The sequence below is a fragment of the Mauremys mutica genome, chromosome 2, assembly GCF_020497125.1.
Source record: "Mauremys mutica isolate MM-2020 ecotype Southern chromosome 2, ASM2049712v1, whole genome shotgun sequence".
Lineage (NCBI taxonomy): Eukaryota > Metazoa > Chordata > Testudines > Geoemydidae > Mauremys > Mauremys mutica.
In genome coordinates, this window is record NC_059073.1 from 135,523,316 (window position 1) to 135,538,768 (window position 15,453).

At 47.8% G+C, this 15,453-nt stretch overlaps 2 long non-coding RNA genes across 3 annotated transcripts in view; one reads left to right on the plus strand and one right to left on the minus strand.

Moving 5' to 3' along the window:
* Positions 1–587: 587 nt before the first annotated feature.
* Positions 588–14,707, minus strand: LOC123365168. Of its 2 annotated transcripts, XR_006577456.1 has the most exons (6): positions 14,584–14,707; positions 13,309–13,400; positions 9,472–9,546; positions 7,915–8,031; positions 6,382–6,480; positions 588–829 (listed from the first exon to the last, which is right to left on the minus strand). It is a non-coding gene; the product is annotated as an uncharacterized LOC123365168 (long non-coding RNA). The 2 variants fall into 2 exon arrangements; XR_006577457.1 differs by lacking the exon at positions 6,382–6,480.
* The window catches only part of LOC123365169, a 31,876-nt gene continuing 26,700 nt past the window's right edge, over positions 10,278–15,453 (plus strand). The window contains exon 1 of the long non-coding RNA XR_006577458.1: positions 10,278–10,574. This is a non-coding gene — a long non-coding RNA (uncharacterized LOC123365169). The remainder of the gene's footprint in view (positions 10,575–15,453) is intronic.

The following is a 15,453-nucleotide window of genomic DNA, read 5'->3' on the forward strand; positions in this document are numbered from 1 at the left end:
TATCCACTCCATGGTCTGTCCTCATTTCTGGTCCCCGTAGAGCCAACTGTGTAATGCCCTATGTCCCAGCCACTCTACCGTCCTAACCAGGACCTTGGAACAACCAAGGAATAGACTGACAAGGTGGGGTAGGTAATATCTTTTATTGGACCAGTTTCTGTTGGAGAGAAAGACAATTTTTCAAGCTTACACCAAGCTCTGAAGACGAAGAAGAGCTCTATGTAAGCTTGAAAGTTTGTTTCTCTCACCAGCAGAAGTTGGTCCAGTAAAAGGTATTACCTCACCCACCTTGTCTCTCTAATATCCTGGGACCAACAGGACTACAACAACACCACATACAAGGAATAGACTGGCAGGCTCCATGGAATCCATCCCAGGTTTCACACTGAGCTCACTGCACCCTGGGATCTGACTTTGAGAGTATGGCTTGCTGTGTGAATATACAGACTGTGCAAACTTAAGCAGTAAAGCTAGATTCTCCTCTCTCTTATATCAATGCAAAGTGGGTGAAAATGCCACCAAATCAGACCCCTCCACTTACACCAGTGGCTGCGTTTCACATCAGCTTTACACTGATATAAACAGCAGTACACACAGAAAGAATCAAACATAGTTCATGTCCCTCACTGTCGAGCCTCAGTGCCTTGATTTAAGGAGCTTCTACTAACCAGACAAGACACACGCCCCTTTCTTTCTTTTCCTTTTTTGTATTGCTTGCTGGCAGCTCAGCTAGCTTCTCTGCTGATTTGTGCAATGTTCCCACAACACCATGTGCTGCCTGGTTGCCTTGAAAGCAGTCAGCTGGAATTTGCTATTTTAGGACCTAAAACTGAAGAAAAAAAAATATTAATGTGAGCACAAAGGGGCAATTTAACAGGATTTTACACGGAGGACAAATGCTAGGATTAGTTTTCAGTTGACTGGAACTTAATATTTCCATAGTTAGGGAAAGGAAACTAGAACCCAAAGCCAATAAATTGTGTGTATCAGATGGGCTAGTGGTCAAGTCACTAGCCCATCGGATATTGTCCTGGGTTTGGCAGGCTTGCACTGATCTAATTCCATCCATCCTTGTGGTCGCAGCTGGAGCTGCTCAGAAGATAGTGATGGGCAAAGCTCTGAAGGGAATAGGGTCGTGGTTGGCCCCAGTTCTCTGTTGTGCCATTCCTGTGCTTGCTGCAGACATGGAGGGAGGGGGCAAAATTGGCTTTGAGTCACCTTTGTCCCTCCCCTATTTGGGGCCTAGCTCTTGGCATAAGTTAGTGCAGTGTCAGGACTAATCTAATTTATCCTCTGGCTGCAACAGCCCCCTATGGGCCATCAACCAGATAAGAACAACAGAAGCACACGGGCTCTTTGGTCACACCTGTCCTTCATCCCTGAACACCCCTACTATGTCCTTTGTGCAGGGGACTAGGCTGGGGAGATGATCCGTAGCCATTCTGGCAGTTCTACCCCAGCTGTACACAGGAGTTATTTCCTGGAGACAATTTCATTTCCCTTTACTCCACTGCAGAAAGGTAAAGGGGCCACAGGGCAAGAACAACTGGCCTCCTGCTTTGTATTGTTATATGACCCGAATGCTTCCATTGCTGCCTCTCCTGCCTCTTATCACACCCCTTTCCTTGAAATGAATCCCATTCCGAGATAAAACTCAAAGCCACCGATTCATGCATCACGCACAAGTCAGAGCTCGCCCCGTCTGCTGTCCTCGCCTCCTCAAGCCAGTCTGACTATCTCATATTACCTCATCTCTTAAAATCACCTGGCAGGTTTCCCAGGCCAAGGTAGCCTTGGAGAATTCTGGCAATGGGGAACACAAAGGAATTTGCTTAAAGAGTTCAGTGTAAACACCCATTTATCCCCCTCATTTTGGCAAATGAATTGACCTGTAGGACAGAGGCTACGTCCCTGAGGAGACTCCTCTGGCCAAGCAGAGTCAGGCAGCGTCGAATATTTGCTTTTGCTCCCAAAGCATTTGTGCACAAACAGATCACTAAATCTGGAGCCGCGTGGACTGAGTGAGGGTGGAATTCCCACCAGCAAAAGCACCTTCTTATAAGGGGAAATAAAGGAATTTAACCCCCACTCCCAAGTCAAAGAAATCACTTAGCTGTAATATCAGAGGATCACCTAACTCCCTGCACCAGTGCTAGGGCCAGAGGAGAGGCTGTTTATGCTTCTCCTATTCTGCTGCGACGAGGGGGCCAAGGCGTATACCAGGGAGCTGCCTTAACTTGTGCATCCCATTGCCATAGTCCCTCTGGGGTTGGAGGCAGCAGGAAATAGCCAGAGCAGAGATCTTCCCCAGCCATGGCTCCTCCCTCCTGTGTCTCACACCCACACTGGAATGTCCCCTCCTGGGCCCGGGCTTCTGCAAAGGTAACAGAGAAGTCAGGCTCTAAAAGAGACAGGCACCCTATGTCAACATAGACTTTCACTGCAGGTTTGCAACTCCTGGCTCTAAACCAAAGCTCCTTGCTTTACAGTGACCATACGTCCCGTTTTGGCTGAGACAGCCCCCTTTTTCAAGCCCTGTCCTGGACCTCCCGACCTTTTTGGCAAATCTGGGCATTTGTCCCATTTGCTCTTGTCAACTGATCATCACCAGCCCTGCGCAGGAAGGAGGGCTCAGGAGAGCAGCTCAGGCTGACCAGCCTTGAGTGGGCTCGAGGCAGCAGGGTCTTGGGCCCTACATGCAGAGGGTAGCGGGGGTCCTCGGGCTGGCCTCATGCATGGAGGAGAAAGGGAGCCAGCCCTGCGAGCGGGGAGGTCGAGTGGTGGGGGATCACGGATGGGGTGGGGGAGGCCTCGGACCGGCCCTGTGCAGTGTCCCGTTTTCTCTTTGGGAAAATATGGTCACCCTATGCCTTGCTGTAAGGTGGGCACAACTGAGAAGAGGATCCCAGTTTGAGTCAACAGTGGCTGGCTGTAGCGAGGTCTCACACACATATAGACACAGCACAGGAGAAAAAATGCTATTAGTCAGCTAAAGCCGTTCAATCTCTGACCCCTGCTTGGCTCCGTTAGCATAGACCAGTAGCTAGGACTAAAGAGATGTTGGTTCAATTCACTACTCTGCCACAGTCTTCCTGTGTGCCCTGGGGCAACTCATTTAGCTTTACTGTGCCTCAGTTTCTCAAGGGTGAAAAGAAGATAGTAGCACTTCCCTACCTCCTAGGGAGTTTGAGAAAATGAATATATTAAAAGATTGTGAGGCATTCAGATACTACAGCAGGGGGCACATAAATACCTTAGATAGAGCCCAGAGGATAAAGGAAATTAAAATGAGACCTTACCATCACCAGGGCAAGAACACTGAACTGAGAGGCAGTGTGTGCAAATTCAATCTTGCAAATGCAAACTCACTTAAAAAGAACAGCAAAGCTGAAGGGGAGAGGAAGGAAGGGCAATTTGTTACGGGCTCCCTCCAAAATATGAGGTTTTAAAATTCCTGTTATTTGTATTACACTAGTGCCTGGAAAACCCAGCTGAAATCAAGGCGCCATGGTACTAGGTGCTGTGCAAACACATAGGGACAGATAGCACCTACCCCAGTGAGATTACAGCCTAAATAGACTAGACAGATGATGATGTATTTTACAGATGAGGAATGGCGACACAGAGACTAAGGCCCAGATCACAAAGGCATCCTTGCTTTCAGTGGAAAGCTAGGCGCCCAAACATTTTTGTGGAGCTGGGTCTAAGTGACTTGGCCAAGATCACAGGAGGCGTCTGTGACAAAATCATGAATCAATCCCATCCTTCTAAACTTCCTTCTAAAATAATATTTTATGGCACTGCTTCCACTACCAGCTACCTAGAAACAATGAATTGATAAACTTATCTCATGATTCATATGGAATCAGAATAAACCAAGAGTAAAATATAAGGTGCTGATCCCGCAATTGGATTTGTATGGATGGCCCAAATGTCCTTGTATTCTTTTGAGGAATGTAAACAGAAACAGATAGATGTCTGTTCAGATTCCTGGGGTAAAATCCTGGCCTCATTGAAGTCAAAGGGAACTTTGCATTGACTTCAAGGGAGCCAGGATTTCACCCTTGGTAGTTCACTAAGAAGTCTATTCGATCCCTTTGACTGAAAACCAAATGCCATGTACAGAAATGTAGTGGACAAGGAATAAGTGAGTGACTTGCAGTCCATTAGGTTAATGACTGAGCAAGGATAACGCAGGCAGGAAACGCCATTGTGTCCAATGTCTGCCCATTCTTTGTGGGGCTCTCTGCTGAGATGGCCAACAAGAAGGCCAAACAGAAATGGTGCCAGTGGCAGGAGCACTTTTTGTGGTGTTGATACTTCTCCAGCAGGCAGCAAGGTGAGACCAAAGTCAGACTCTGCTGAGCAAGATTCAACTACCAATTATGACCAAGGCTTTCAAGAGCCACTAGTGATTTTGGATGCCCCCAACAGAGACATCATCAAGGCTTTTAGGCAGTGCTGAGCACCCACCTTCTGGAAATCAGGCCCCTTTTATGTGTCTCAAGTTGGGCTCCCAAAATCTCTAGTCACTGTGAAAATCTTGGCTTAGGGGATATCTACCTTGGAGCTGGGGATGTGATTCCCAGCTTGTGGCGACATACCCACACTAGTTCTCATTGAGCTAGCACATGAGAAAACAGAATGTAGCCATGGCAGCATGAGCTGTGGGACGGGCTAGCTGCTCCGAGTCCGTGCCTATGGTCTCTGATGGGCATGTATTTGGGGTGACTAGCCTCTCCCGCTGCTCGCACGCCACAGCGACAGCCTATTTTTAGCCTGCTAGCTCAATGAAAGCTAGTGTGAGTACATCTCCTCAAGCTGGGAATCACACCTCAAGCTCCAGATGTAGACACATCCTTAGGTATGTGTATGGATAATGAGAATACCCACAGTTCCATCGAACAGGAAAAGCAGAAGGGATATAAACCCCCAGTTTTCAGGGCATAAGCTGACCTGTAATTGATGGGCTCAGGAAGAAAGTTCCACTGTGGGCAGGTTATTCCATAAATGCCCACTGGGGATTCTTGCACTTTTCTCTAAAGCAGCTGGTGCTGGCCACTGTCTGAGACAGGAACAGGACTGCTAGACGGACCCCTGCTCTGATGCAGCCTGGCAGTTCCTATGACCCTGTTTCACAAAGGACACCACAACGGCCATCGGATGGATATGGATTTGGGTACCAACTGACCCAGACCAGAATCCAACGTGTCTTAGAGGCAAAAGGCTCCATCTCCTAATTTTATTTAATTGCATTTTTTCCCCGGCAAACCCTGGAATTATTTTGTCTGCTTTGTGAAGCTCTCTGGTGAAAGGGGCTCATCAAAGCTCCTAATTACTGCCGCCCACACACATCCCTGCCCGCCTGCAAGAGGCATCTAAATAGGGAACTGGCACTCTCAGTGCTGTCATTGCCGCCTGCAGCGCTCAGCGCTTCTAATGAAGAGCTCTAGCTCCCGCCTGGGCCCAGAGGAGCCCTGGCCCTCACGCTCTGTGCTGGCAGGAGAAGGAGGGATGCTGTCAAAGACGGACTGATTTCTTCCCTCCGATAATGGCGTGGGTGGGCGTTTGTCAGCTGTGGCAGGCGGGGGATCCTTTGCTCGCACACACTCTGCTTGCATAACTTAGCCTGTTAATTCTATTCCAGCGAAAGAAGAGGCAACAGGTAAAGAAGGCCACAGCTCAGCATCTGAGTGGCTGTACTATGCCATGTGAATGCCCTGCTTTTGAGTCTCTTGTCTCTGGGAGGGCCGTCTGCAAAAAGAAACCCAGGACAGTGGGGGAGAGAGGTCACCATTGTGACCTCTCCTGGCCAACTGAGGAGCAGAGTTGATAGATGTTCCCTCCAGCTCATGCTGGTTGTGACACTGGACAGGGCGTTAAATCTTCTATAGAGCATGGAAGAGTGCAAGGTAGCTTCTCAGACAGCCTGACAAAGCAGTTAAGGGGGAAAAAGATGGTTCATCCCAGTCATCTCTGTGTTAATGACTAGCCCTCCAGTCACCCATACAGTGCAAGTCCTTTCCCCTCACTTAGGGGTAAATTTTGCAGTGGGAGCTGCTGGGTGCTGAGCACTGCTTAAAGTCTGGCTATGTGTAAATAGGAGCTGAACTGCACTGAAAACGGGTTCCTGACAGAAGATGCTGAGCCCTTGGAAATCCAGCTCTGGCGTTTCTAGGAAATCTGTGGACTCTACTGTAGTCTCCATACACTGAAATAAATACATACCCTTCACTATATGGGCAGCATAGTGCAAGGCGGTGTCTGGGGATTTGCAGGAGAAACACAGTGGGGGAAATAATGGGCTAATATCTGATTCTTCCGGTTGGGCAGGTAGATTACACATGGCAATTAGCCTGCAAACCTGCTCAGCATGATTACCTGGCACTCTGCTGGGACGTGTGTGCACTCCCATGCACTTACTGTCAAAAAGCCTGCTCAGCTACCGCCTTGGCAAACCAGAGTACGCCACGGCATGACCTGCAAGATAGGGTTGACATAACAAAGCAAAACAAAACAAAACAAAACGTTGCAGCACTTGCATGACGCTTGCCACACTCACATCATTCACTCGGCTTGTGTGTTCTACCCCTTTTCCCCACTCTTTGTCTGGCCTAGACTGTAAGCTCTTCGGGGCAGAGACTCTGTCTTATCATCTGTCTACACAGCAAAAGCTGTGCACAGGCTAAACGATTACCCGACCTAGCTTGTACCCAGTTAGCGTGGGTAATGGTAGCAACAAAGACAGCACAGTGCAGGCTAGCGAGCCAGGTATGGACCCAAGATCAGCGCTGGGCTTGTCCTACCTGCACTGAAGCCCATGCTGCTCTATCTTCACTGCTATTGTTGCCCAGGCTAACTGGATTCAAGCTGGATCAGGTAGCTCTGGTTATGTAGACACACCCTTATTTTATGTTTGTACAGCACCTAGCACAAAGGGGCCCCATTCTCGGTTGATCCAGAGGCACCACAGTGATAAACCTGATACATGAAATGAAAAGAGGGGGATGATCAACACTCATTGTCCTTCGTTGCACCTTGCTGCTGTCATTTCAACTGCTTCCCCTCCCAAGGGGCAGGGCGGGACTGGTCCATCCCCTTTGTTTCACACAGAGTGCCCAGAGTCCTTCTCTCATGTAGATACCACTGTGCAGTTTATTTAAGGGTTGTAGTGTAGTCCCAGTATTTACAATGTTGTTCACTTTTACTGCCCCTTTTCCAAGTGGGGAAAGAAAAGGTGTCTCCTCCTAGAGCTCTCTCTTTTCTCAGGCCCTACTAGCTTTTCTCTGTCTTCTGCTAACCCCACCCCCTTCCTGCCTGTGTTCTTTTAGCCAGTTTCCTTGTTAATGGTCTGATTAGTTCATTAGCTACCCAGCCCCAATCTGATCTGGTAATCAGGAACTCCTCTCCTTAATCAGCCTCTGCCTCCCCAGGGGTCCAATTGGTTAAACAGTGACCAGAGTGCTGGTTCAGTTGCTGATTCCCAGCACTCTGTCACAAGGGATTTCCTTCTTTCTTCACCCCTGAGACACAAGGCTTGTACAGGAAGGGACAAAAAGGATGGGAGAAGGTGGAGGAGATGACCACTCCTAGAGGACAGAGAGAGAGGGAGATAGTGAAAGGAAGAGTGGATGCTGAAGGAAGGGGAGGATGGGGAAAGATGCGAGGAGAGAGCGAGAATAGGAAGGAAAGAACAGGAGACTGGAAGAAGGGAGGAGGGTTTCTCAGTGCAGCCTCTGTTACCCCATCCATGCTTTAGGGAACAAAATAACTTGTGTTAGTTAAAAGCTGTCAGGTTTAATTCCAAGGATCCTGCAGGAAAATGGAGTGTGAGCTGTTAACCTCGGCCCAGCGGCCCGGCAATCCCGAAATGAGCAGTCAGCCAGAAGGGCCTCAATCACGCGCATGGCTTACCCTGATACGTGAGGGATGTACACAGGATCTGGGACTTGGCTAGATTCAGGGCCCTGACCCACTTAAAGATGCCATGCATGGGGTCTTTGCAGGCAGGTTCCTGGAGGAGCAGCTACCCTAGGAAAAGAAAGAAAGTGACAGGGGTTTGGGATGTTCCTGACTCTGGTTTGTTTGGCTGCATAGGCATTGGGTTATATTCGTCCAGGGGGATCAGGCCCCACCACTATTCTGGAAAGCCCCACTAATGTTTGAGCCAGGGGCACATGCAGAATTTTGTTAAGGAGGGAGCCCAGATTACCTGGCCAGCTGCCCCAGATATGAGTGGCATTGTGACCTGGGGCATGGGGTCACAACTCCAGAGGGAGCGGAGGCCAGGCCAAATCTGAATAATGTTGCAACTTGGCATGCAGGATTGCAGTGCCTCTCAAATTTGGCCTGGCTGCCCCAGCATCATGCCATGCCTACCTAGAAGGCTTCACACCTCCTTCCAGAGTCCTATGTATAGGGGGCTTTGCCCCTTACGCCCCACTGGGGGCTTCACCCCGACCCCTGCACCCCACCAAAAATGTGACAAAACCCAACATCTATGTTTGACTGTGGCAGCAGCGCTTGGAGTCACAGCTGGGGAGATGAGTCACTACTGAATAAAGCCAAGTTTCTCCCCCTACCCTTGTACTGAAGTAGCCTCCTCTCTCCTAGCCCCTTCTAAAGGAACTTCAGCCTGAGTGCTGCTCTGAGATAGGAGGCTGTTACTGCTCCTGAACCAGCTCAGCTTGACCCCTCTGAGAGGCATCGATCTTGCCATATGCCCAAGGAGATCTGGACAAGGCCCAGAGCTGAGATGGTCCCATCCCACTGTCAGAGGTAGAACTGGATGGAAAAGGCTGCTTCATCTCAAGTGAAATGTTTCATAGAGACATGTGGGTTTTGATAAAATTTCATTCAGGAAAAAATAAAACACCCCAAACTAAAACACAATGAAACCCTGAAAAAAGTGTGTTAAAAAAATAAATGTTTCTATTTGCTGTTTCAAACTAACTTTTCAGTTCATTTTTTAAGGTTGCTTGTTAAATGATATAAAATTTTACAAAGTTAATTTTTTTTAAAAAGTGTACATCAGAAGGAAGTGTTTTGATTTTGTCAAAGCAAAATGTTCTGATTGATCCAAAACAATTTGTTTTTTATTTTGTTTTGTGGGAAGTTTCAAATGTTACTGGTTTTATGCTGTTTCAGAATAGAAAAAAAATCAAGATTGCAGATTTTCCTGCAGAATAAAAAGCCCATTCCAGCTCTGCAGTTGCCAGAGGTGTTGATTCAGGATGGTCTCAAGGATGAATCCGAATGGGGTTTGGGATTGGGAAAGGAGGGAATGCTTCAGAAATTTCTCTGCCTATTGTACCCTGTTTGACACAGGGATGAACCAACCAAAACACAGGTGTTTAAGTATCATGGATGGGCAAAACATTTCAGTCCAAACAGAACCAGCCCAAAGCATCACTGAATACTTGAACCAAGCCCCATGTGACTTTGGAATTAGAGGATGTTTAAGCACCTTACCCCCTGGCCGGTCCTGGCTGCCTCTACCTCATTCATTCCCATTTTCACGTCAGCCTCAGCACTTCAGGGTTCCTGCTGAGAGGGGAGGTGGAAATACTACTGCAAAAACCTGCTCTTGCGGGAATTTCCAGCCTGAACAGGACCAGGAAGAGCCCAAGACTCCAGTGTGGTTCTGCAGACCCAGGAGAAGAAGCAGTCAGACTTTTGAATGCTTCTGACACTTCTAAGGTTTGCCTCTCAAAGGCAAGGATAGAGGAGTTTGTTGCTTCACTCTAGTGGTTGTTTCAAGCCATTCATTTAGCTCCAGACCTGAACACCCACAGAGTTGAAGAGATTTTGAATCCAGGATATCAGTCCAGGCCTGTCTTATAGCATAAAAGACTTGGGGTCATGGAAACAGAATATATCATCTTAGAAAGATGTGTTTATGAATACAGGCTGAATTTTTCTATCCCACTGATGGGATGTGGCTGCCCATCCAAATCCTCCACCCCCGAGAGAGCTTTGAAAATCTCAGCCATCTATGACTCTTCATGTTGCCAGTCAGTTGGTGGCTCTTCAAACTCCTTGTGATGGGGCATGTATCCCACACAGGCCCTGAAGGGGTTAATGTGGGCCTGCAAGTTAACATACCTGGCAGCACCTGCCAGAGAGAGCAGGAGACCCAGGCTTGACAGATGATGAAGCCCAGCTGGGGAGGTGATTATAAAGCCAGGAAGGTCTATCCCTCTGTGTGGGATAGAAGAGGTAGTAAGTGGGTGGGACGGGACGGGACGGGACGGGACGGGATGCAGACCTGGGATGGAATCTCAAGTAGAGGGAGGGCCTGGGTTTCTTTACCAGCCACTGAGAAAGCTGGGGTGAAACCCCCAGTAGTAAGGAGTGTAAGGACTATGGAGCCCAGAGAAAAGATGGCAGACCTGATGTAAGGTCATTTGGCTACAGCTGGGTTGGACTCTTGATTACCCTGGAAAGGATGCACTAAAGTGTGACCTGACTGGGGGGCCAACCTGCAGGAGAAGAGACCACTGCAGTGACTGTTGGCGGGGGTCATGGTACAGGGAGACCCATGCTATGCCTGGCAATGAGGAGGTGCTTCTGTGGTGAGTGAACTCCTCCTTCACACTCCTCCTTTGTCTAATGTTAAAGCACCAAAAGGCCCTAACAACACCCCAGGACCAAGCAGCCTCAAATGAGGGCAATGTCTGTATCTGGATCTAAATGATGTGTGGCTTTCTGTAGTCCCAGCGGAGTTGCTAAGCAGTTGTGGGTTCCTCTGTGGTTCTCTCTACTGGTCTGTGATGCTAATTTGGGTGGTGGTTAATGAGGCAGGTAATGGCATAGTGGGATTAGTGTTGCCAAGTCATGTGATTTCATTGCAAATCTCACAATATTTGGAACTTTTCTTAAAGGCCCAGCTCCTGGAGTCATGGTATTACAGGAGAATCACAGCTTACTTTTTTTTTTTAAATGAAAGTTTCTAGGGCTCACAGTTGCAGAGCAAAGCTTGAAAAGGTGAAACCAAAAGGCTCTTAAACCAGGAGGCCAATACAAAGCCCCTAAACTCATTATCTGTTAAAATCTCCTGGTCTTCAACCATCCAAACATCATGAGATTGGCTTAGAGAAGACTCAAAATCTGGTTTGTTATAGAACCAGGGGCCAACTGTACAATTTAAAACTCCAAATTGGTTCAGATCTAGGGTCTTGGGTGGGGTTTCTCTATGTAGTCAGTACCAGAGGGTCTTCTGCTTTCAGTACAGCCCTGAGCAGATACAAAATTTGTATCCACATCCGATCTGCAAAAATGGTCTATGGATATCCGCATCTGCGGATGCAGATTTAAAACAGGTATCTGTGGATTTGCAGGGCTCTAGCTTTCACCCTTCTCCCCACAATTCTTCTGCATTATTCACTGAGTTACGTAATAACTGATCTGGGAATCTCTCTCTCACATACACGCATGTGAATAACCAGCTGGGCAGCAAAAATATGATGTTAAAGAAGGTTGTGAGGGCAGTTTGTCTCACTCTGTCTGCCTGCCTTCATCCCACAGCTCACAATGACTATTGCACAGGCTGCTTTTCCACCACTTAGGGGAAAAATTGCCCTGGCTTTCTCCAGGGACTATTCAACTTACTGCTTGGCTCTGTTTCCTTCTGCTTCATTGGTCAACAAACCTGAATCCCTCTGAATAATTCAGTGGAGGCGCTGCACTATTTGTCTAAATAATTCATCCCAGCTCTTTGGAGAAGGGGTGGAGGGAGAGGCAGTTGCATCACCTGTCAGAGCCAGGCTTTTCCCAAGTTGACAGACTCCTAAACTCCAGTTCAGGGTGGAGTTTCCTTCTGATTAGGGGAGGGAGATGCCCCTGAGGAACAAAGGAGGCTGTGCTGGGCTAGAAAGAAACAATGCAAACAGCAACATCTCTCTGCTCATGTCATAATTCCAAAGGGGACCCGCTCTGCTTTATGGCCATGGCTGCTTGTATGGCACCAGGCCTTGTCTACACACACATTTGCACTGGTTTAACTAAATTCCTGTTCACACAAAGTTACATAGGTTTAAATCGATGTAAACCTGGTGTATGTTAATTCTGTTTAAGTCCTTACTGAATTAGCCTAAATCGATATAAGCCATCTTAAAACCAATTTAAGTATGTCCACAGAGTGGTTTGCAACTAATTGGTTTAAAAACACTGTTAATTATAAACAGATGCAAATTTGTGTGTAGACAAGACCTCAGCTGGAGGGGTAGGGGTGTGTGTGTGTGTGTGTCTTACCCCACACAGAAACCTCATAAGTAAATGACTTGCAAAGCCTCACCCAATAGGAACACCACAGACAATTGTATGGTGGGCACTCTGGGGCTAGGCATTCCTATCTCTGGCCCTTTCCCAAATGCTCTGCTAAAATATCCCTCTAATCCTCCTATGAACAAGATCCTGAAAGACACCATACACTCCTCCAAACACCCCAGATTAATCTGATGACTCCTTCCTCTTCCAACCTGTCCTTTCATTGCCATGGCAAAGTCCTTCCAGCTAAAGCCATGAAACTGTCCCATCTGGAAAGAGCAGCTGACTCTGCTCTCAAATCCAGCATGTGCCAGGGGAAACCCAGCTGCTCATTAAGGGAACACAGTCTTCCAGGAGACTCTCAGAACAGCCTCAGCAACAGTGACCCTGGGAATTGGGCAAGTGGAATCACTGGTCTCATCTGTCTGCTCAATCTTGGATGATGCATGGATGAACTGCTGTGATCCTCTTCCTTCAGCAATGCCATTGTAATATGCTAGAAGGAAAGGCACATTGCTGGCACCTGGGGTGAGTCAACAAGTGTTTTAGGCTCACCTCAAAAGCACTCCCACAGTATTTTATTAGTGGTTGTGCAACAAGGTGACTGAAGGTTAGGACACTTTCTGGGCTGTACTCCCAGCACTGCAATTCTGGGCAAGTCGCTTCCCCGGATTGCTGTTCCAGTCCACACCCCCTGCTTCACAGCTCTGCTGATGCACCTCTTTCCTGCCTCCTCCCGACCCCCCGGGGCTCCCCCCACCAAGCTTGACCAGTACACCCAACTCAAATATGCAGCAGCCCCTGCTTCCAGCCTAGCTCTGCCAATGCACCTTAATTCTGGCTTGGAGCCACCCCTCCTGTTACAATCCTGGGACCCCTCTCCAAACGGGCCACATTTCATTTCCTTTTTCATGGATGACATGGACAGAGCTGATTACTTGGCACCAGGTATCCACCAGTCTCTCCCTTTGCTGGGAGTGGGAGCAGCCTCAGACATGACCTCCTATCTATGGTATCCAAGTGCCTCGCCTCCTGACTTACCTCTTCCTGGAAGGCGTTGGGTGAAGTGCAGGAGGGTCTGGTCGGAAGTCTCAAGACACTGCAACTGGGTGTCCATTCAGTGTAAGCCTAGGCTGTCACCGGAGAGAAGTCTGTTAAGAACCACTCCATCATGCAGCGCTAACCAGAACTCTCTTCCCTAATCCCCTCTAGGGTGACCAGACAGCAAATGTGAAAAATAGGGACGGGGGGTGGGGGATAATAGGAGCCTATATAAAAAAAAGATCCAAAAATTAGGACTGTCCCTATAAAATAGGGACATCTAGTCACCCTAATCTCCTCTGCGATACCGGGAGGGCAGCAGGCAGAGAGCTGGCTGGCTTGATTGTGGCAAACTGAGGCCTGAGGATGACAAAGCAGCAGAGGATCAATTCTTTTAATGAATAAAAAATAAGAAGGCCAGAAAAAACAGCCAGGTAGTCGGTGATCTTTGTAGGCCAGGGACTCAGCAAGGCTTGACCTCAGTTGGTAGGTCCCCAACGACAGCCTGCTGAAATGGGCAGTGCAAGGAATCTTCCTTTGATCAGCCTGCATGAAGGAAGTTGCAGTACCCCTGCTGGGAACAGCGAAACCACAGACTTGGAGCAGCTGGGCTGGTTAGTGACTTAGTGTCAGTCCCTTAGCCACAGGGGAAAGGCATCATACAGCCCCAACCAGCTGCAAACACTATGATCAGCACAAAAGGCTGATCTCTGGGGCTGTAGATTATTAGTAAATAATACCCATTCTACTTTGAGATTATGATAATTTGGGGGGAATTTAAAGAGAGGCAGAAAACTGAATGGGGAAGCAAAGGAAATGGCTTCTCTGCCTGCTTCTCTTTTCCCCCCTTCATTCTTTAAATATATGATCTTGTTGTTCCTGAATGTGAATCACTGCAGCAGCTTGATCCTAGGATTGTTCTAGCAGGGGACTTGCAAGCTTCCCACACACAACTGTGATAAGCACACCTCAGTCTTGACATGCGGTTCCCACTGCTATTCTAGATCTGACCCCCCCTACAGCTCTGCCAATGCCCCTCAATCCTGACCTCCAGTATCCCTGCTGTTGCAGGCCAGAGCTCTCACCACACTATTCTGCTAATGCACCTTAATTGTGATCTCCACTCAGCTCTCCTGCCCTTCCTGCTACTCTAGTCCTGGGTCTCTTCACCCAGGTCTGCTTGTGCATCTCAATCCTGAGCTGCAGCAGCCCCTGCTGAATCAGCCCTACACACCAACTCTGCCAATGCACCCCAGTCATGACCTCCAGCCCCACCTGCGAGCTGAGTCCTTAGCCCACACGCTGTTCTGCCTGCACACCCCAGTCCTGTCCTCCCCCTACTTTGCCAGGGCACCTTGCTACTCTTGTCCTGAATCACTTCTGAGCAGATACTCTAGCTGAAATTCTTCCAAGATGCCTAGGGGGTTTTGATTCACAATCCCCACTGAAACTAATGGAAGCTGTGTAGCAAGGGCCTGATCCACTAAAATCAATGGTAAACTTCCTATTGACTCATCTGGAGCTGGATCAGGTCCTGAGATCCCCTTAGAAAGTTGGAGCCTTGGATGTCCCATACCGTATAGTGTCTGTCTAAATTCTGTCACATGGTCAAGCTTTTTCAAACAAATATATATATATTTTTTTTTTAAAAAGTGAGCATGTTAATGAAAATATTCGTCTCTTCCCCAAATTTCCAGTTTTTTAAAGAAATGAGTATATGAAAAATCAAGCGTGCCCCCCCTTTTTGGGAGGGGACAATTGTTTCTTTCAGTTTTATAGGCTTTATTTTATTCTCTATCTGCCTCTTTACGGTGGCAAAAAGGAAAATAATAATGAAAATCATAATAAAAAGGTGGTGGGAGGAAACTTCCTTGCAAAAAGAGGGAATATTTAAAAAAAAAATCAATACAAATGTTTGAAAAATTTTGAGTAAAACTAAAACTCATTCCTTTTGGGAACCCAGGGCACAAAAACAGCTCAAAAAAATTTTTTTGGTCTCGTTCTGATGGCCACAAAACATTCTCTCCAGGGGTATAAACCTCCACTAAGGCATTGCTGAGAGTCACTTGTGATCTAAATTTTTGCTGCACAGAGGTGACAGGCTAGCGGATTAATGCACTGCAACACTGCTTGCCAAAGAGATCT